This window comes from Aedes aegypti, chromosome 3, assembly GCF_002204515.2.
Source record: "Aedes aegypti strain LVP_AGWG chromosome 3, AaegL5.0 Primary Assembly, whole genome shotgun sequence".
Taxonomy (NCBI): Eukaryota; Metazoa; Arthropoda; class Insecta; order Diptera; family Culicidae; genus Aedes; species Aedes aegypti.
In genome coordinates, this window is record NC_035109.1 from 91,641,597 (window position 1) to 91,664,270 (window position 22,674).

General features: G+C 40.0%; 1 long non-coding RNA gene across 1 annotated transcript in view; it reads left to right on the forward strand.

Annotated features, from left to right (window-relative positions):
• The window catches only part of LOC110678553, a 256,206-nt gene that overhangs the window by 85,414 nt on the left and 148,118 nt on the right, over positions 1–22,674 (forward strand). The window contains exon 2 of the long non-coding RNA XR_002501730.1: positions 14,343–14,402. This is a non-coding gene — a long non-coding RNA (uncharacterized LOC110678553). The remainder of the gene's footprint in view (positions 1–14,342; positions 14,403–22,674) is intronic.

A 22,674-nucleotide genomic window follows, 5' to 3' on the forward strand; every position in this document is an offset into this window, starting at 1 on the left:
TAGAAAATGAGGTTACGATTGCCACTGATTCCTCCAAGGATTCCATCAAGAGTTCCTCTAGGGATTCTATTGGGAATTCCAATAGGGATTCTGTTAGGAGTACCTTTAGAGCTACCATTAGAGTTCTTCTGAGGATGTCATCACGAGTTCATCCAGGAATTCCATCAAGAGTTCCTTCAGTTTCCAGCTGGCATTGCTTCCGAGATTCTATTAGGAGTTCCTCCAGAGTTTATATCAGGAGGTCACCTCCGACTAACATCAGGATCTTCTAGGGATATCATAAGAAATTTCTCTAGGCATTCTATCAGCAGTTCCAGCAGGAATTATATCAGGAATTCCTCCAGGGATTTCATCAGGAGTTCCTAAAGTGATTCCATAGGGAATTCTTCAAGAGATTTCATCAGGAGTTCCTCCTATGATTTCATCTGGAGTTCCTGCGAGAATTCTTCTTATTCTTGGCATTAACGTCTCCACTGGGACATAGCCGGCTTCTCAGCTTAGTGTTCTTATGAGCACTTCCACAGTTATTAAATAAGAGTTTTCTTTGCCAAAGTTGCCGTTTTCGCATTCGTATATCGTGTGGCAGGTACGATTGTACTCTATGCTCAGAGAAGTCAAGGAAATTTCCTTTATGAAAAGATCCTGGACCAACCAGGAATCGAACCCAGACACCTTCAGCATGGCGTTGCTTTGTAGCCGCGGACTCGGATGGGATGCCTCCAAAAATTCTTCTAGGAATAAATATCTCCAAGAATACTCAAAGGTTATCAGGAATTCCTCCTAAGATTTTTCCGGAAATGTCTCAGGATTTTATCACCGGAATAACTCTACAGATTCCATCGGAAATTTCTCAAGGAATTTCTCACAAAATATCTTCAGAGATTCTTGGGGGTTTTCAGAAATTAATTCAGCAATTTTACCAAAAATTTCTAATAAAGATTTCACAAGTAATTAGGGAATCCATCAGTATATTCTCAAGTGACTCTGTGAGGAGTTCCTCCTAGGATTCAAAAAAGGAATTCCTTCAGCGATTCCTCTGAGAATTCGTTCATTGAATCCAACAGGAATTGCTTCGAAAATTTCGCTAGGATTTCCTCTAGGCATTCCAACTAAAAGCCCTCCAGGAATTTCTCTAAAGATTCCACCAGAGATTCATCCATGGATTGGATCTGAAATTCGCCCAGATAATTCTCCATGATTTCCATCAGGAAAATCTTCAAGGAATAAGCTGAAATTCTCATAGGGGTTCCACTAAAAATTCTTTTAGAAGCTTCACCAATATTTTTCCGTTGATTTCACCGGAAATTCAAGAAAATCTTCTAAAAGTTCTTCCAAAACATTCTGGAAAAAATCCTTCGGTTCCTTCAGAGATTTCACCAGTATTTTATCTAACTATTTCTTCCGGAATGGTGTTTTTTTTAAGAAATTTCGCCATGAGTTCTTCCAGGGTTAAGAATATCAATAGAGTTTCGCTAGAAATTCTTTACCAGAAAAATCTAATACAGCTTCGCCAGAAGTTCACCCAGAAAATACTTCAATGATTTGACTAGGATTTTCCTTCTTCGAATTTTTCAGGATTATCAGAAATTCTTCCAGGGTATCAATAAAAAACCACAAGTTCAAATGACTTTTTTTTTTCTGGAAAACCGCGAGAGAATCGACCAGCAATTCCACGAAGGGTTGAACTTCAAGTTGAATTCCTTGAAGGATTTTTTGGAAAATATCTGGAAAAAATCAAAGAATAATTTATACTGAAATCATTGGAAGAATCACCAAAGAAAACACTGGAGAAATTCACTGGGGAAATTCCTTAATATATCTCCGTAAGAACTTTTAAATCAATCCCTGAAGGAGTTTCTACAGGAGTCTCTAAGGCAATTCCTGTTGGATTTCTTGGAAAAAATCTTCCAAGATATACTGGAAGGAATTGATGGATAAATTCCTTTAGGAATCCTCGGAGAAATATCCGGTAAATTCTTGAAGTAATTCCTTCAAAAATCCGAGGTCGAATGCCTCGTTGGTTCCCCTAAGGGATACAAAGAAAAATCTTTTATGAAAACACTGGAATAATTCATAAAATTATTTATTGAAGATTCCCTAGAAGAATCCCCTGAAAGTAACCTGGGGGAACCTCTCGAAAAATTGCAAGCGGAATTCCTGGTGAAATCCCGTGTGTGAAATTTGTTTTGAATTCTTTTGCAGTATTTCTTGCTGAATTCCCAAAAGCTTCCTGGTGGAATCTCAAGATGAATTTTGGTGGAATCACTGTAAGAGTTCCTGAAGTGAATCTCTACATGTATCTCTGTAGGAGTTTTTTGAAAAATTTCTAGCAAAAATCGCGTAGGAATCTCTAGAAGAATGTTTGGGTTAATCACTGAAGGATTTTTTGGAGGTATTTCTAGGGAAAGGTTTTTGATGCATAGGAGAAATTCCTGGTAGAATTATTGATGGAATTCCTGTAATAATTTCTTGAGCAATCTCTATAAAAAAATTCTAGAGGAATTCCTAGTAAAAGCACAGAAAAAAAATCCTTATACACTAAAGTCTTTTTTTACACGGTTTTTTTTTTTGCACGCTTTATTTTTACACGGCTTTTCTTACACGCCTTTCGGAATTAACACGGTACTTTTTTTGCACAAAATTCGGAAATAACACGGTTTTTTTACTTATTTACACGGATTTCGGAATTAACACGGCTTTTTTTCCTATTCACACGGATTTCAGAATTAACACGGTACTTTTTCCACGGATTCTAGAATTACCACGGTTTATTTTAACACAAATTCCAGAATTAGCACGGTTTTTTTTTGCACGGAATTTTTTTGCACGGCACGGGGGACCGTGTAAAAAAAACCTTAGTGTATAATCTGTATAGAATTTCATGAAGTTTCGCTGGAGGAATTCCTAAATACATCTGTTGAGGATATTTTGGAGGAATTCTTGAAGGAAGCATTTAATGAATAAATCCCTCGGAAGTTTTTGTACTAATCTCTGGAGGACTCTGTAGAGAAAATTACAAGAAAGAATCGCTGAAGAAATTCCTTTTGGTTTAATTTAAGGAGGAGTCCTAGGAGAAGCCCTGAAAAAAGTTCTGGTGAAATCCTTATGGGAATTTCTGGTGACAAATTTATTGAGAAGTATCTGAAATAATTCGTTATGTGATTCCTGAATAATGAAATAACTTTAAGAGGAATAATAAAGGAGAGGAGGATAACTTTAAGAGAATTAATAAAGGAATCTTTGAAGAATTGTGATAGCAATCTCCGGAAGAATTCTTGAAGTCAGCCTTGAATTAAACTCTGAAAAATTACTGAAGAAATCACTTGAGGATTTTTTTTGATCTTTGTAGGAATCAGTAGAGGAAACCCTGAATAATTAGCAGAGGAATCTTTGAAGGAACCTCTGGAAGAAAGCCAGCCTGAAGCATTTTCCTCGGAGGATTTTCTGCGTAAATCTGTGGATAAATTTCTAGAGGAATTGATGATAAAATTCCTGGTAGAATCCCAGGAAGACTTTCTGGTGGAATCCCTAGTATAATCAATGGTTCTGGAAAGACTTCAAAGTAGAATAACTAGAGGAAACCGCTTAAGACTCCGGATACAAACTTTAAAGAAATTACCCTAGCCATTATCATATCGATGACTGCTCAGAATAATCCCCGATAGAGATCCCTCATAATTCTAGAGTTCTGCCGGAACACTTCGTGCGAATTGTAATTGTAATTCCTCCTCAATATCCATTTCTTCCGGTATTTAAATTCTGAAAGTTCTGCTCTTTCTCACAACGATTATTGCCATAGATATATTCACTCCCACAGCCACAGAAATCGATAAAAATAACAATCACATATTCGCTAGGCTTGCCGAGAGCATTCAAAACATGCAAAGAAATATGGTGTTGCTGCAACAAACTTTGACAGTCGGTCAAACGGTTGCAGCAACATAGATCGGCTTGCTTTGTTGGTCAAACCGTCTGAGCGTCTGTAGGCTGCATTATAAGACCTCACTGTGAAAGCACTACAGGTATTGAAAGTTGGATTCAATATTGGATGTGTCTCCAAGACTGCTTGACCTGAATTTGCCTAATTCAAAAGCGTCATTGTTGAGATTCACCCGGGTACACAGTACCAAACCAATCTTCGTATACTTTCACTAAGTCATCATTCAAAATCATATATTGTAAAAATAAACTAACAGAATCACATGAAAAACCGCGCAATGAAACTTCAGCGCATTTTTTTTCTCCACTAGTATCATACCCTTTTGTCCATCGATGAATCCTATTTTGAATCTCCACAAAGTTGGAAAAATCTTTTCTCCGAAACAGATTCAGAAACAATTGCTCCAAGATAAGCTAGGGCCTAACTGCAAATCCTGGGACACCGTGAATTAAAGCGAAACTCATTAATACGGCTTTTGCGGCGTTAAACCCAAGGAAAAAAGTATATAACAACGGAAAGCCTGCCTCCAATCTGGAAGAAGCAGCACAATTTTACGCGTCGAAATATTGCTATGGCAGAACTCCACTGTGTAAACACTGTCGTCGGGCGGGTGGTGCATGCTGAATGGATGGCTGGGGAGGATTATCCCCCGAAAGAGTTCAGATCCACTGAGAGGATCTTTATCGTTAGTGCATAATTATACTGGCCCACACTGGACTGACTAAAGCTCCAGGGCTGGTGTACCGGCTATGGCCACAGTGGTTCCATGTTTCAACACACATGATAATTTGAATGTTTTCGAATTTTGAATTGTTCTATGTGTTTATAACAAATATCTTCTCTTCTTTTTTCTAGCGTTACATCTCAACTGGGATAAAGCCTACTTCTCAGCTGAGTGTTCTTATGAGAACTTTCACAGTTATTAACTGAGAGCTTTCTTTGGAAATTGACCATTTTCGCATGTGTATGTCGTGTGGCAGGTACGATGATAACCTATGCCCTAGAAAGTTGAGAAAATTTCATTCACGAACGTCGGGATTTGACCCATCGCACCTCAGCTTGGTCTTGTTGAAATATCTGATATATTGAAATTGATCTGATATATCTGTGTTACCGCTTTCTGGTACGGCTCTCTTAGCCCTCGAGGATCGGACACCGAAGCCCAGATGGGGAACCGGTCAAAACCCCAGACTGCTGGTCTGACCAACGGCAGTCAGCGGGGCGGGCTCAAAAGGCCTCTTTTGGGGTCCTCGAGTCCCAGGGTCGTTAGAGGAGGTAGTGGGGAGGTTTTCGGACCTTGTTAGCATACAAATTAGGGTTAGTTTTAAAGTTTTGTATTGACTCACGGTACAGAATATACGCTGTCTCTCCAATGCAGCGAGGAAACCACCAACGGCGGAGGCCGTGGAATGTGGGCGACGGAGGGTGCCCCGATAGCGTCACAGCGGGATGGTGATGGACGGCAGACCGAGGCGGTAGTCTTGAATTGTTGGGAGTAGGGTGGACGACGTGGCGAGGCGGCCGTCCTGAGTAGATGGGTGGTGGATGAACGACGTGGGAAGGTGGTATGCCTCAACAGACTCCCAGGATGAGCGATGACGGGAATCCGGCGGTCGACCTATGGAGGTGACGGTCGCAGATGACGAAGGCGGTTTAGCGGCGAAGCTTCGGGTGTAATGCCTTGAGCGATGTAGGTTCTTGGCACTGAACAATGTGGGCCACGCGGTGTAGATGAATGCTGTGGCTCCGACGAACTGGAATGGCAGGCAAGGCTTCTTCTACTAGAGCCCAAGGGGCTTCTAAACTGGACCTGAACCAGAATGTCCACTCGACAAATCGAGGCTCGGTTGGGAAAATCGATTATCTGGCGACTTGGGTTCTTCGCGGTTAATGGTAACCACCGCAGACTTCACTTGCTCACACTTCGTATGCTCGTCGATGTGTCTCGTTCTGTGGTCTCGATCAAAAATCCTCGATCGCGCCAAAAAATCTGATCCAAACCCTCATGTCCGACCCGGTTCGACTTTCGTTCGTTCCGTTCTCCCCACATCCGTTCTCTTGTCACTGTCATTGCTCCACCCATAGCCACCTAGCCACCTGTTGGAGATTTCGTGGCAGCTACCCACTGGTTGGTAGCACCTCCCGAAGTAATAGGGCTCTAAAACATTCCCCCACTTTGCATAATCCATCAAGGTGGTGAAATCGCATTTGGACAAATATTCTCTCAGCATGTTGAGCTGTAGAAACTGTAACCATTTCATGGTTACATCTGATACATTCAAAAATATTTAAAATTAGAATTTCTTCGATATTTAACATGTCGCCGGAGCCATTGAAGCCATAACTGGTACAATTTTCCTACATTGTGAAATTCTAAAAAGGAATCTTTACTTCCACAATACTCTTCGGTGTGGAGTCGATTCCACCGACTACAACTCGCTACTGGGTCCATGCTGATTAGATTAGGCTGCGCTGATAACAGCAGCTGAAAAACGAACACGATTTGGGTCTTTGAAAAAGCCAAGCGATTGTGTCCTATTGAAGCAAGATAAGATAGCGATGGAAAGCAAACTCAACGTGGATTTCTTCCGCAAAACGAGAAGAACGGCAGTCCTAATCTGGTGGCAATATCCGTCAGCGGATGCAATCTTAACAATCCATCGTTGCTGATTATAGCTTTGATTGGGGTTATGCTTCTTTTTGTAATCTTTAACATTTGTTCTAACATCATGGCTTTTTTTTGCACGAAGACCAAAAGCTTGTTCTTAGAACAAAATTCGATTTTCTGTTAATAAAGGGATACAGACATTTTATATATTTATAAAATTTGGCTTGAGTGCCCTCAATGTGACTTTGAAAGATGAATTTTTATCTAGTTTAAGCCCTAGATACTTAACTTCTTCTGACCAATGTAATTGAATCCCTCTCATCGTGACAACATGTCTTCTGGAAGGTTTCAAATAAAGTACTTTTGGTTTATGTGGGAAAATTGTAAGTTGAGTTTTGGAAGATTTAGGAAAAATCTTCCACTTTTGCAAGTATGAAAAAAAATATCCAAACTTTTTTGCAATCTTCTACAGATGACACGCAGACTTCATCATTTGGCGGAAAGACCATCCGCAAACAAAGGTTTTTTAATAGACTTTTTGGTAGTTGTATCAGGCAATCGAATGCAGATGTTTGTTTGCTTTCTTGCGCTGGATTACAAGCTCTCTTTAACATTATCCATTTATTGTTCGTTATTCATTTGTGACATCAAACTCAAATCAATTTCTCCAGCAAAACATATCTTCCAGCATCACCCGTAGGAACAATTTACAGACAATATATAAACCAACACCTTCCGCAAAGGAAACCCCCACAATTGAACCCAACGAAGTCAACATGGTCATTCGTCATTCCGATCTATTGCTTCGTTTAGCTCATTCTTACATATCGCACATCTCTCCTTGAAGGTAAAAACCAGAACCATTGCACTTTTTGCTCTTTCCGCACTCAAACAATTTTGTTGCAATTTCTCATGTCGTCGTCGTCGTAGTCTTCTTTCTGCTTCTGGCACAATCACCTTTCGAGCAAAACCAGGTGCTAATGGAAAAGGGACCCCCAAGGAAATGATCTTGTAGTTCTCTCTCTCGCATTTCTTATGGGTTGCTTCCCATTCGCGCCCCGAGTCGGGGCCAAACTTTGCCACAAAAACCAACAATGCATCCGGTCGCTCCGTCAGGAACCAATTTCTCAGCCTGGGTGCTGCAGTCAGTACAGTTAGCCCACAGTTGTGGATGAAGTGAGGGTCATTTTTTAGATAAAAGTAGCGGTCGGTACACTCAAACCTCTTTAGAATTTCTGAAGTGCGACTTTTTCAATGTAATGTGATGTTGTATGAATTCCAACACTGATCCATAACTGTGAGCTGACTGTCAAAAGGAACTGGAGCAAAGTGAAAAAGAGCAGGATCCGCTTTTTATCGAACTCATCTGAGTTCTGGGGATTGGTTGGTCGGTTGGGTGTTCGGGTGAGCAAAGCAAACGCCAACTGCTGGATGATATATTACCGTGCTGAAAATGCAGACATTGAGCAGATGATTTGATGCGGAAGAAGCTGGCTGGAAGTTGCTCTGGGGCCACAGCTTCCAAAGAACTGTGGTAAGACTCTATGAGGGATGGTAAAAATGGGGCTCCTGTTTAAGTAAGTGGAATTTTTGGAATGATATAATAAATCTGGGGATTACAATGGCGGGCAATATAGCTGTGTTGAGGAAAACTTTTGCATCATTCTGCTGACTGCCATGCCAGGGAGTTACGCAGGAGGTTCTGGCTTGTGTCACTATTGTAGTGGCGGATAATGGGATGAATTATTTATCCCGGTTGGATGAGTAATTTTGCAACTATCAACTGTTTAAGCGGAAACGGATGTTGCGTGGGTTCCTGTCGATTAATCATAGCTTATTGATGGGTTTGAGATCACCGAAAAGTGGATGGTTTTCTAGGTTTAAAGTTAGCTGGTAACTCATGCTGATTCTGATTCTGGTCGTGTCCCTATTACGTTTCGATTTTTCCATAAATTTATTCTCAAGCCTGTCAGCTTTACTTTTATTTCTTACTAGAGATTATAGGTGTGGTGTTCCTCTTCAGTCAGGTGCACTGTTACGCGTTCTATAATCTATCGAGCTCGATATTATATTCTCAAACTTCCGGCTTTCACTTTACATAATCCACAGTCAACGAGTCTCCCTCTCTCTGAACAGCACTCCTCGCTATACTGTCACATTCACAGTCTCAATCCAAACTACTCAATTGCCATCTAATGCAACCTTAATGACAAGGTTTGTACATCGCTGCAAGGTGAAACTATTTACTTACGACTGCTCGTTAATGCAAGGCACCACAATAGGAATGCATTAAAAAAATCTATAGTAATCTTGACCTACAAACTCTTTCCAAACGATATTCAATATTGACAGTGCTCTTGAAACTTCAACAATTGCATTATTGAAGCAAGGAACAATACATTACCGAAATGTAAAGTGAAATTCGAATCCGTTGTTATAGACAACGACCTAAAACTCTTGATTTATTTTAGAAAGGTGAGAAGTAGGCAATTTGAATGATTTCGCGAAAGGAATAAAAAAAAGGTTTGCTAAATTAAAAACAACAATAATTTCTCAATTGGACCCTGGTTCTAAACCCTTTTGGAAGCTTCCTTTGTTCGGATTTGGATCACCCTAACAAAAAGAAATTCTGAAAGCAGTGCTAGTTTATTTATGCAAAGCTTGAAGAAAAAAGAACAGAACGAAACAAAATTTATATGATTACTCTTTTTAAACTGTTTTCTATTACATTTTATAGTTTTTTTTATCGGGTATGGCGGCTTTTCGAGCGCTTTTTGTTCCTAAAGATTGCGTTAACAATGTTACAAATATAGATTTTACACTGACTTTCCAAACTTTACTAAGGTAATTCTCCCATAATCTCAATACACTTTCCTGCACAAAACTTATATCAACTACCTAATCAACTTAAATTTTCTTCTTTTAAAGCTTAACAAAATACAATACGGATCCTATTTATGCCTTGCCTTTGTTAACCACTTCGTCTTGTTGATGTTTATGCATGTGTTTGTATTTTTATTTCAGTTTACATACCTCTCTCTTTCACAACATACTCAACTGACAGTTCCTACGCCACATGGGTACGCAACCAGTTACGCAATCCTCATGCCACCGCAGGATTGTGAGCGGCGGTGCGAACATACCCCACCCCGTAACTCTGGTGAGCGTCCTTGGGCCGCATTGGATTTACTACTGCACCTCCAACACCGCCAGCTTGGTCACCGGCTATTGGAACTTACCCTTTGCAGTGTTCACCACTGCCTGCCGGATTCGACCGTCCACTCCATGGTAGACCTCGGTCACGATGCTACGGATCCAGTTCTTTCGCACGGCTTCTTCAGCGATGTACACCAGATCACCACAGGATAATGACGACGCCTCCGAGTGCGACTTGGTCCTTCGGTTAATCGTCGGCAGATATTCGGCTACCCAGCGAGCCCAAAGCTGGTCCGCTAGAAGCTGTGACCGCTTGTAGCGATCCCGAAGTGCTTCGCCTTTGCTGGTTCGTGCAACGCATAGTTCCACCTCAATTACACCGACACCATGAACAAAGTGGGTCCGTCGTCAACGCTTCTTCCGCTCCTGGTTCTAGATCGACGTACGTCAGCGGGCGTGAATTAGTCGGTTATTACCCGACCGTAGTTCAGCACGGAGAGTGCTGCTTTTACTAAGCGAACCAGTCGCTCCCAGACCTCCCAGGCGCGCTAGTTGGGTTGAAATTCCACCGGGTTCTGGAATCCGTGAACTCGTCCTCGCTCGCAGCTTGAATGTGCTGTACGATCACCTTGCTTGCAGCTTGGAAGTTCGTGCCGTTGTCGGAGTAGAACTCCAGCGGTTTTCCTCTACGGCACACGAATCGCCGTATGGCCATCAGACACGCTTGAGACAGGTTGTGAGCGATCTCAAGTTGGATAGCCCTCGTCGTCATGCACGTGAAGAGGCAGATGTAACTTTTCTCCGTTCTGCGGCAGACAGTCACTGTTACCTGCCCACAGTGGTTCATGCCGGTATGGCTGAACGGTGGTAGGTTCGGCGTGACATGCGACATCCGTCCGGTGACACATCTACACCTAACACCAGACGCAGGCCTTCCCAATTTTCTTCATCTCCGTTCTCAAGTTCGCGATGATGAACCGCTGCCGGGTCTCGTTTACGGCAGTTTCCACGTTCCCGTGGGCTACTCGTTGGTGATAGTACTCTTGCAACTTGATCGTCACATGAAGCTGCTTCGGTAGAATTATCGGAAAGCGCAGCTCGAAAGGTAACGACGATCTTCGCGCCGCTCTGCCTTCCATCCGCGACACTCAATCGTCGTCCTGGAATGAACTAAAACTGTACAAGTTGCTGGACTTCTTAAACTGGTGACGTTGCTGTGTTGGAAGCTGTTGATTCTTCTCCAGCGTCCCAATCTCGTTTTCGTTTCGCCGTGCTTGGAACGACCTCGATCTCCACACCATCTTCCTCCTGCAGTTCGATGCGAACCGGTAGGCACATGCTACCGTCCGTACTAGGACCTTTTATTTCGAGAACCGCAGCGGATCAACTGTTGGTTCGGTCACGGAAAGATTCGTTTTGGTTCCGGACAATTTTCCTTCAGTTAGTAGAGGAACTTTGGCGCACGGAACCATGGCCAGCCGGAACGGAAGGCGTTCCCTTTCTCCCACTTGGTCAACGCATCCGCCACGTTGCACTTTGTAGGCACCCAGTGCCACAAGTCTCGTCATCCTGTGTGTTTCGCCGATCCTAAACGCCACGTACTGCTTGTATCGCCGGTGGTCGGAGTGGATCCATGACAGAACAGTCTTTGAGTTGGACGACGTGAAACGTTGCTTTACCTCGAAAGAAAGACCGTTGACGACTGAATTGACCAGTCTTGCTCAAAGGACTGCTGCCTGCAGCTCTAACCGGAGGATTGATAAATGATCTAACGGAGCCACCTTCGACCTAGACCGAGGGAACACAACGGCCCGTTTGTCGTATCGATGAGGACGTATACTGCTGCACCGTACACGTCCTGGCTTGCGTCGACGAAAACGTGGAGCTGATGGCTGCTGTAGTGTCGGGTGCGGCCTCCCTTAGAGAAATAACGAGATATGCGAACGCATACGACTTATGGGAATCTTCTGATCCAGTTGTTCCACTTCTCTACGCAATCTTCGGCGATTGATTGGTCCCACTCGCATCCTCTTCACTACAGGTCTTGGATCAGCATCTTGCCGTAAAACGTGAAGACAGACAGTAGGCCGAGCGGGTCGAAAAAGCTCATTGCGCAGGTCATCGATCCTTTTTGTTGGCCGATGCTTGCCGGAGAGGAACGGCTCCAGATCGTCTCTCAACTTAGTGGAGAATGAAAATTCGTCGCTTGCCGAGCTCCACACGATCCTCAGTACGCACTCGGTGCTGGACTCGTTTTCTTCACTGAACCGGACGTACTGATCCGCTTTTCGTTCTCCCATCTCTACCAGGAACTCTTTGGAGTTACAGACGTAGTTGTGGAGCTCAAAGCCACCCTTGGCGTGGACGTGCCGAACTTCCATCGCTCGTTTCACTGCTTAGCCGATCGTATCTGCACTATCGAAGTAGTCGTCGTGGTAGTAGTGGTTCTCGACGATCACCTTCGCTGCCTCCGGAAACTGTCCGGCAAACTCTTTCGTATTCAAATTCTTCACATATTGTGCGGAGCATGGTGAACTCTTGGATCCGAACGTCACCACGTCCATCATGTACATCTCCGGCTTTTCTGAAGGTACTGCGCTCGCTTGTCTGTTTTTCGGATCAATGAAAGTATCTGTGTATTGAGGATACGGGACAAATTCTGATCAACATCTATGCGCCGACAAACGATAAACCCGATGACACGAAGGATGCGTTTTATGGTTGTCTCGAAAAGATCTAAGGATCTATCTAAAATTTGGCGGATGGCCAGCATATTTCGGATGTCATCCATGTGAGAACCGTCAGAGGTCCAAACATCGACTCTGATCACTATCTCGTTGTCAGTAAGATTCGCGCACTGTTGTCTACCGTGGCGAACACAAAAACACAGCGACCGTTGCGTTTCAATATTCAGCGCTCGTCAACAGACGGTATAGCAGTTTAATACCGCCGGAAGCTTGTTGAGCGGATAAGCGGAACCAACGTGGACGACAACATCAACAATCTGTGGCAGTCTATCCACATAGCGGTGAAAACAGCAGCGCGAGAGGTGATAGGTACTACTCAGAGATGACCTAGGAACGGATGGTTTGATGAGAAGTGCCAAAAGGAGACAGATACGAAGAATGTTGCCAGAAGCCGGATGTTAGTGGCTTTGTAAGCCGAGAAAAGAATTCATCGCAGGAAAAAGAAGCAGTATGAAGATAATACCATCACTGAGGCGCAGAACGCCGCTTCTCAATTCGGCGTACAAAATAATGTCACGTATCTTGTTCAACAGATTGAGGTCGCTTGAAGAGAACTACGTCGGCGAATACCAATCTGGTTTTAATGAGGGCCAATCAACAAAGGATCAAATATTTACCTTACGACAAATCCTAGATACGTTCTGGGAGTATAACATGCAGACTCCTGATTGATTTCAAGGCGGTGCGCGATTCAGTGAAGAGAAATCAGTTATGGCAGATAATGATAGAACATGGTTTTCCGACGAAACTGATTAGACTGATTCATGCAACGTTAGATGGATCGAGAGCAAGTGTGCGGGTTGCGGATGAGATTTTGACCTCCTTCGGAACCTTAGATGGATTGAAGCAAGGAGATGCGCTTTCGAACCTTTTGTTCAAAGCTCGAAAGAGCTATCATCAGAGCAGCCGTGCAAAGAAGCGGTACCATCTTCACGCGGTCGCATATGCTCCTAGGTTTTGCGGAAGATATCGACATAATAGAAACGAATAGCAATAGGACGATAGGAATCTATCGTCGAGCCGTGGAAGAAGGGAGAGTGCGAGGATTGAACTAACCATCAATACCAACAAAACAAAGTACATGACCGCTGGTAGACAGCGTGGTTCCAATCGTGATATTGGTAGTTAAGTATCTAGGGATCATGCTAGATAAAAAATTAACTTTCAAAAATCACATTGAGGCCATTCAAGCCAAATATAACAAACATACAAAATGCCTTTATCCACTTATAAACAGAAAATCAAAACTTTGTCTTAGGAACAATCTTTTGATCTTCAAACAATTTTTCAGGACAGCCATGTTGTATGCTGTACCAATATGGACTAGCTGTTGTAATACCAGGAAGAGAGATCTGTAGAGAATTCAAAACAAAATTTTGATAATGATTCTGTAGCTTCCTCCCTCTTATAGTACCAATGAGTTGCATAGAATATCCAATGTTGAAGCATTGGAACAAATGTCTAATATATTTATTCATAGTTTTAGACAAAAATCGTTGCAATCTTCTATTACACATAAGTTAAAACATTCAGACTTAGTTGAAGCGATGAATAGCTGACAAGTACGTTCGATGGACATGAGTGGTTTCTCGACCAAACGATTAAATTGAAATGAGAACAACAAATTGAAATTGAATCGTTACGCTTGTTTTATCGTCTGTATCATACTTCGAACGGAACAAAACTTCCAATTATAGCACTGCAAAGTGCCACTTTGGGGCGCCAAATTCAGACCATTCAGTACCCTCCCAGTATTATTCGGGTGTGGATGATGTTTGTGTTTCATTTCGCTTTTTGATTTTATTTTTCATTAAGTGCCAAAACAAAACCCTTAAGCTTCAAAAGAGCAAAATGCTAATCTTTGTTCTCCGTTCGGGTATTTCACTTACAGATTCGACGGTTTTCCCGGCGACCAGGACAAGGCGGCGGATGGAAGTTTTGCGCGAGTCGGGTGAGTGTATTTATAATGAAGCCACAGAAACGCCAGAAAATTTACGCGCCATGAGTTATGGAGATGGTAATGCTTTCTGGCTTTTACCGGGGCTGCTGCCCTTCTGTGGGGATAATTGAATGCTTGAGGTTCTGCTGGTAATATCGTGGCGTTGTTTTCCTTTTTGTGTATAACATACTGTTTATTTTCTTTGAGCTGTTGTGAGAAAATTCATTAACATAAACTCGGTTGGTTTCTATCATGTTAGAGGTTGCTTGCGTTTGCCAGAATGTGCATCCCACGCAATTCTGACTCCTGGGCAAACAAGAATTGTACTTGAATACCGTTAAACAGGGTACCTTTGACAATGCGTGTAACTTTGATTTAACTTAGAACACAGTGCCTTATCTATTCATATCAATAAACTGAAAAATGTTATATTTTTTACCGATGTCTTTGTACCTCTAAGAATTCCATGGAGTATGGGCCTTTAGATCTACAAGCGTGGGTAATGGTCTATTGATAGTTTTTTAAAATGGCACAGTCTCTTAACAATTTTTCGGATTACTGTATTAGTTTGTACGGATATTTTTCATTTTGACTTCATTGATTATAGGCCTTGGGATCAACGACCGTAATAAGCGATTAATGTGTACGGATGTTCTTAGTTCTCCAAGATCTCTATCGAATATAGGTCTTAAAATCCGCAAGCGCAACCAGTTGGCAATAAAGAGTTCTTCAGTATTGCAAAAGTCCCTAACTTTTAGCTAACAAATTGTATTTCATTGTTTCGATGTTCTTGGACCTCCAAGGACTCCATTGAATAAAGGATTTTGGATCTACAGTTGTATATTTATGGTATTGAATTATGGCATAAAAACTTAACTCTTCATATATCTTGCCTTTAACTTATTTGCATTTGCAAAGATTTTCAATGTTCTATAGATCGCGCTTTTAGAAATAAAGACAATAATCCAGAGTATGCTGGAATTTAGGGCAGATATGATCAAGAATATGTATCATTGATTTATAGGCTAAACATGTGTGAACTAAATTACAGAGTAATGAAAATTACCATGCCAATCAATAATTTTACATAGGATCGTCTTAGCTCAATATACGAGCTTCATAACAAAAAGATTGCGTGAATTGCATTCACGTAAAAAATGACTTCGTAAAACAAGGTTTGAGTGTAATTCACTGGTTCGGAATAGCACCCGTTGAACTCATCAATCGTTGAACAACCAATCAAACATTCAGTTAGTATCATCTTGTCCGATCTTAAGGCTTAAGGAGGATCTTAAGGCTCATATTTCAGGAAGATCTTGGATGACTTAAAACTTCCATTGTGATCACCAAAACTTGCATTAGAAGCCTTTAAATATTTCTGAACATGTACCAATTATAAAACTTTTCAATATAGAGCAAATTATGCTCGTAAATTTGAAGACCTATATTTCAGAAAGTGTTTTAATGACCCAGATTGTCTACAATTTATTTTTCCAACTTTATTTCGATTTAGATTTTATAAAACTTACTTCGTTTAATTACTAAGAGCATTATATCAAAAATCGTCCAGTAGGTTACTTATTACGGATGTAGATCTCAAGACCTAAATTCCAGGAAATTCTTGGATGACTCAAAATATTTGTTGAACATAAAACAATATGACAATGGAATCAAAGTAACATATTGCTCTGAAATTCATAGCAATTGCAAAGATGTTCAAAAGTTCATCGATTTGCTAACTTTTTCCAGAGTTATCTAGAGCGTAAGGCAGGTATGACCAAAAATATTCATTTATTGAACACGTTTGAACTGAACTGTAGATGAGAAATTGAAAATAAATACCGAAGGTCTCATCATTCTGATACATAAGTGTGCATTCAATTGTTCTAATTCAATTCATGAGCTTAGTAGTATAAGCAACGTGAATTGAATTTACGTAAAAAAGACTTCGTAAAACGTAGTTAAAGTGTAACAAAGTTACTCTAATAACAAACTATCAAAATTCGATAATTTTTAAATTTATATGTCCATTCTGTATACATTGTTACGCAATCTTTAAACTACATAACTAAGATAGCAATGATACAAATTGGTCGGCGTTAAGTCAGAGGGAACCAAGTACAAAACTTGGGAAAATTAGATTATTCTTTCATTAGATGCGAAATTACCTTACCTCCATTTCACTTTGATCAGATTTGATGAATGTTGTAAATTGCGTGAGATATATTATAAATTTACTTTGGATGATCAATAAAAATCGGTAAAAGTGTGCAGTCAGAGTGGACCAAGTGCTTATTACCATAACAGCGAAAATGATTAGCGCGCATAGGAATGCGAGGAAATGAAACCATATCAAGATATTTGTCAGATTTGTCGACATCAAATGATTCTTCTATTGGTCTATCAATATAAATTCATAAATATTAATTATTTCGATGCATTTTTGGCCATTTATCATATCTGGATGGCTGGTCAGAAATTGCAACAATTTCTGTGCAGACAGAGCGGACCAAGTGTTTAAATGCAATAAACTGATTGATTATTGCATTAATTGAGTCGATTTCAAAGTCCGTTAGGAGTTCATGGTGTATGTATGGCATGTCCTAAAACTCGCTTATTGGACCTGTATATTTTGGTCGGTACTCAAGATTTTCACTTGGTCCATTCTGACTGAACGTATATTTGAATGTTTCTGCTCTCCAATGCCCTGGCCCTGCAAAACCTTAATTTTCGAGCTATCAAAATGCCACTAATTTCGGGATTGACGATATGGATTATTGAAGAATTTACGATACTGGTGCCGAAGTGTCTTGATAATCTGTTTATCTTAGAGATATTCTCTCAGTTTGACCATACAAGCATTGAATGATTGTGATTTTCCTAGAAATTGTTCAGTCAGAGTGAACCAACTCACTGAACGGTGGTCTTTTGTTCAGTCAGAATGGACCAAGTACACATAGTCCATCATAAAATCGTTCTATCAGTGGTTTGGATTATGATTTTTCATGATAATCACTTCACATTATATTGTTGGAAAGTAACACAAAGATGTGTAGAAATATTGAACATAAATTTTAACGGGTTAAAAAATTATAGAGCTTTAGACTTTAAGCTCGTTTTTCTCAAAATATGAAAAATGTCACTTGGTCCACTCTGACTTAACGCCGACCAATTGTGAAAGTGAAATGGTAAATTTTAAAACAAAATGCAGAATTATCAAGATGTCCTTCAAAAAGAAATATTAAGTTTCGCCCTTTTACGGTGCTCAAAGTGTTTGTATTTGATTGCGCAAAAGATTGCAGTTGCAATTAACATATTCTGACGATTTTAGCAAAAAGTTATGAGGAAAATTTTTTGCGAATCCACCAATTAATTCCCCTGGAGTTCCTAGGAAGATGCTTCAAGAAATTTCTCAATAGATGCTTTTAGCTACCGTAGAATCACAAGAATTTCCTCCAGGAGATTCTCCTAGAGCGTTTCGAGCATTACACTAGAACAAAATGTTCAAGGATTACTCCAGTTACTTCTCCAGAAATTCCCCCATGGATTTTTATAAAGACACTTGCCGGGATTTTTTCAGGTATCTCTCCCAATATTCCTCCAGGAATTATTTATTAGATTTCTCCAGGGATTTTACGGGCAATTCCTCAAGGGTTTCCACAATGAATTTCTCCAGGGATTCTTCAATAAATAACTTCACGAATTCCTCAAGAATATTCCTCCGAAACTGGAGATAAATCTCTACTGGAATTATCGAAGATTTTTTAGAAGTCGTTTTTCAAGCATTCTTTAGATATTCAAAACTTTATTCCGGACTTGAAAAAAGAAATCCTCTAGAAATTCCTTTAGAGATACTCCCAAGAATTCCTCCAGGGATTTCATTAGAAAATACCCTATGAACTCGTTAAATGATTCTTCCAGGATTTTTTCACCAGGAACTCCCTTTCTGTAGACATTTTTAGGAAATCCCTAGATAAAATGCTTGAGAAATCTTGGCGGGAGCCATCCCTGAAATAATCTCTTGGATTTTTTTTTTAATCTATGTAGCCTTACATGAAGAAATCCCATATAGAATTCCTGAAGAAATTCATGCAGAAGTCTTCAGTCTTCAGAGGGATACTCAAGGAATTCTCTTCGGGGAAATGCAAATAGAAATTTTTTTGAGGAACCATTAAAGAGATTTTTTGGAGTAATCCCTGGAGAAATTGATGAATAAATTTCTGTTGAAATGTATGGAATGATCATTGTAGGTTTTCTTGAACGAATCACTGGAGAAGTATCAAAAAAAATCCTATAGGAATCTCTGAAGGATTACCTGGGAAAAATGCTGAAGGAAACATTGCAGGCATCTGCGAAGGCCTCTCTGGATGCAGCTCCGGAGAAATTTCTGGAGTAATCCTTGGAGAAATCTTCGCAAGAATCACTGTAGAGAATCCCTAGAAAAATCTTAAGAGAAATGCTTGAAGAATTCCAAATAAAGATTTTCTTGGAGAAATCACTGCAAGAGTCTCTGGAAGAATTCAGAGAAAAATAACTGAAGGAATCCTTTGAGGAATCTATGGAGAAATCCTTGGAGGAATGTCTATCGGAACTTGTCTTAAAATGCGATTGCGATCAGAAGTTCTTTTTATGAGAATCTCTAGAGAAATTTTTAGATGAATCCCTGGAGAAATCGCTACTGTGGGGATTATGAGGAATTGCTGAAGAAATCCCTGAGGAATTTGAGAAGGAATACCTGGGGGCCTTTCTTAGCCGAGTGGTTAGAGTCCGCGGCTACAAAGCAAAGTCATGCTGAAGGTGTCTGGGTTCGATTCCCGGTCAGTCCAGGATCTTTTCGTAATGGAAATTTCCTTGACTTCCCTGGGCATAGAGTATGATATACGAATGCGAAAATGGCAACATTGGCAAAGAAAGTTCTTAGTTAATAACTGTGGAAGCGCTCATAAAACACTACGCTGAGTAGCCGGCTCTGTCCCAGTGGGGACGTTAATGCCAAGAAGAAGAACCTGGAGGCAGTAAGCAATCGAAAAAAGGAGGTGTTCGGTCATTCTTGACTTGACAAATATTGCCACAAAATTCGAAGATGATAAACTTCGGAAGTAACGCGTATTAAATAAAGAAGAGTGCAAATCATATGACTTGTTCGTACAGCTCTTTGAAATGTATATAGTCAAGTAAGTTATTGATCCCAAATATTTTTCGGGGTAATGGGTTTTTCGGGGAAACGGTATATTCGTGGGATCGGCATTCGGGGAAATAACGTATGGAAAAACGACATTCGAGAAACCGACCTTCGGAAAAGTGGTGGCCCAACCAAATGTTCTCATTATTGGGCGATAAAATGTTCATTTCTTTCGCAGCATAAAAAAATACAGTTACATGGCTCGTAGACTTTTATGATTTCCATGCATAACGAGTCATAACTAAATATTCTAGGATAAAGCTAACAAACTTAAATGAAATTAAAAATTTGCATATTGTTGCATCCAACATTCGCCAATATTGCATGCTCTTTTGCATCTTAAAAGTAAAGATGCAAATGAGAATACTCGGTTTAAACGATTATACGTTGGCTATTTATTTCTCGATTACTTTTCCAAATCGACGGAAGTAACTTTCATACCGTTTTGGGAAAATTTGTTAAGAAAAATCACAACCAGTCTTCTAAATCTGTAATAAAATGAAACAACTTTTAAACATTTTTTCGCCATGTATTTCGTTTAAATTTTGCGTACAATCAGCTCGCGTTCAAAAAAAAATGACAGAATGATAAACCGTTTCACTTACGATGATTTTGTACCAGTATGAAATTGACTCAAATAGTGTCTTGTTTTGATTCGTGGTTCAGTCATTTTGTGTCTCCATACAGCGGAGCAGTGAAAGTAGTGGTTAGGATGCGAGAGTTAAAAATCTTACTTACGCCGTTTTGTAAATCCCTGAAATTAAACGTTCTAAATGTGAAAATCGAGTTGATTTAGAACGGAACGTGTAGAATTTCGTCTGCCGAACTCCTAAGATTGATAAAGTAAGTTTGCTTATTTTTCTGACTTGAGATTGTCTGAATAAGTTTTTTAGATTTTATGTGCATTATATATTAGAGCGAACGATAACCATTAGGAGATTTTCGACATTTCACGAAAATTAAGTGATAAAGATAAAAACGGATTTATTATTAAAAACAAAAAATGCGTTCGAAATCATTGTCATTCTTTGGCTGCCAAATAAAATAACACAAGAACAGCGTAGAAAAAGCTCACCGTTTTAAAAGGTTCACTTTTCAGCTTCAATGCATTTTTATTATGTATGTTATGCACTTTAGCAATGAAAAACACTTACTTTATTTTCCAAATTACATATAAATACCCCATTTTAACGTTTAAAATAGCAAACAAAGTTATTGCATTTTGTTTTTTTCCGCAACTTCTTTTCATGACTGAAGCAGGTTGCCAGGGAACTGTATTCAATGTTGGTGCAAAAATGATTAAGATTTGAAATGCATTGAAAAGTTCAGGTAAAACTTGTAAAGTTATTGTGAGTAAGCAACAAAGAACGTATTAAGACAAATCAAGACTTTCAATATTCTCTTCTTTGAATTTGGTAGCGCATGAGTTTCAAAATACCAAGCATAAAATATACGTATTTGAAACGAATAACAAATTTGGCAACAATCCTGTTGTTTTACAGGACACCGCAGGTATTTGTGGTAGTGTTACGCACTACGATACACATTCAACCACAATTCCTTTAAAAAAGTCTTGTCATATCCGTTACAAGTTCGAAGCAAAAATTCAATAAATTAATCACTACGTCCTACGCTTTTAAAATTGGCTCTTGCTGCATGTCTTGCTCTTCATTTTTATAAACTCCGATATCAAGAGCTATGGAACAGCTTAATTGAATATAACGTTCTCATTACTTTCAACTCAACCTTTCATTTTCTATCGCCCATTGTCATATTGTGATTCTCTCTCTGGACGATTCTCTCCCTATAATAATGAACGTCTCTTCCGAAAGACCCTTAAGCAGCCATGTCCAAACCCATCTACAATCTATCACATCGTCACCCCCCTTGATTTTACTAACAAAGTTTTCCATTATGGCTAATTTATTCAATTATTCATCCTTCGGTTCGTGGGTATACCGAGAGGAAGGTCCACCGGATGGAAAAACTGCTCACACTCAACTTTTCGAAACTATTTCTTTGGGTTTTTTTCATATTTCACTCCCACTTTCTACCAATTGGCAACCTACTTAGCATACTTAGTTCGGTTAGTGATGCGATGACGAGGTGTTCTTAAAAGCTTTGTCGATTGTTCTTCCTGTAGAAAAAACTGGGTCCGTCATCATTCCCTATAATTTTTCTTATCCTTCACTCAATGATCCAGACATTCAAAGTGAATTGGTTTGGGTTGGTCAAACTTTGAACAAGATGACATGATTTTCTAGAGAGATGATGAGGGTTGCTTAGTTGCCGTACGAATTTGAATTGTTTAATTTGTCTAGGACCATTTTCAAGATAGGATGAGGAATTCCTGAAGCAGGATGAATCGGTAATTATTAATAAATGAATTGGTTGTGAAAGAAGCAAAAGCCCTTTTGAGTAACTAATTGAATACAAGGTGACTTTGAAAACGGACCAAATACTATGAACTTTTCATTTTTTTAAGTTTTAACAAATTTCAACCTGAACCTTGCTTACTTTAACGCTCGTAGCAAGAAAGCTTCCCAGAAGGATGCTGTAAGATTCTAAGAAGCTTGCTGAAAACTTCCAAGAAGCTTGTTGAAAGCTCTCAAGGAACCTACTGAAAGCTTTCCAGAAGCTTGCTGGAAGCTTTGAAGAAACTTGCTGAAAGCTTCCAAGAAACGTACTGAAAGCATTCTAGAAGCTTTATGAAAGCTTGCCAGAAGCTTACTGAAAACTTTTCTTTCCGACATTTTGGGATTCGATGTTTTTGCATTCGACGTTTTGTCTTTCAACATTTTGTCCCTAAACACACAAAGCTTTATCGTGTGGGCTTATTTTAAAAATTTTTGCACAAATTAAACTGTTTTGATTCAATTGGGCGATCCAAAGTCCTGTTAGTGCTTTCCATTTAATTTTAATCAAAAATCCGCCCTTGGGCCGATCCTTCTTGAGCTGGTTGCTCTCCGATTCGCAGAAATAAAGAATCATAATGAGATATAATAACGAAACTGAAACTTTTGTTTTTTTCCCGGATACTCACCCTGTGGCCTGGAAGCCAATCTTCCACGCCGATGGATGTCCATCCGTAAATTACGTTGC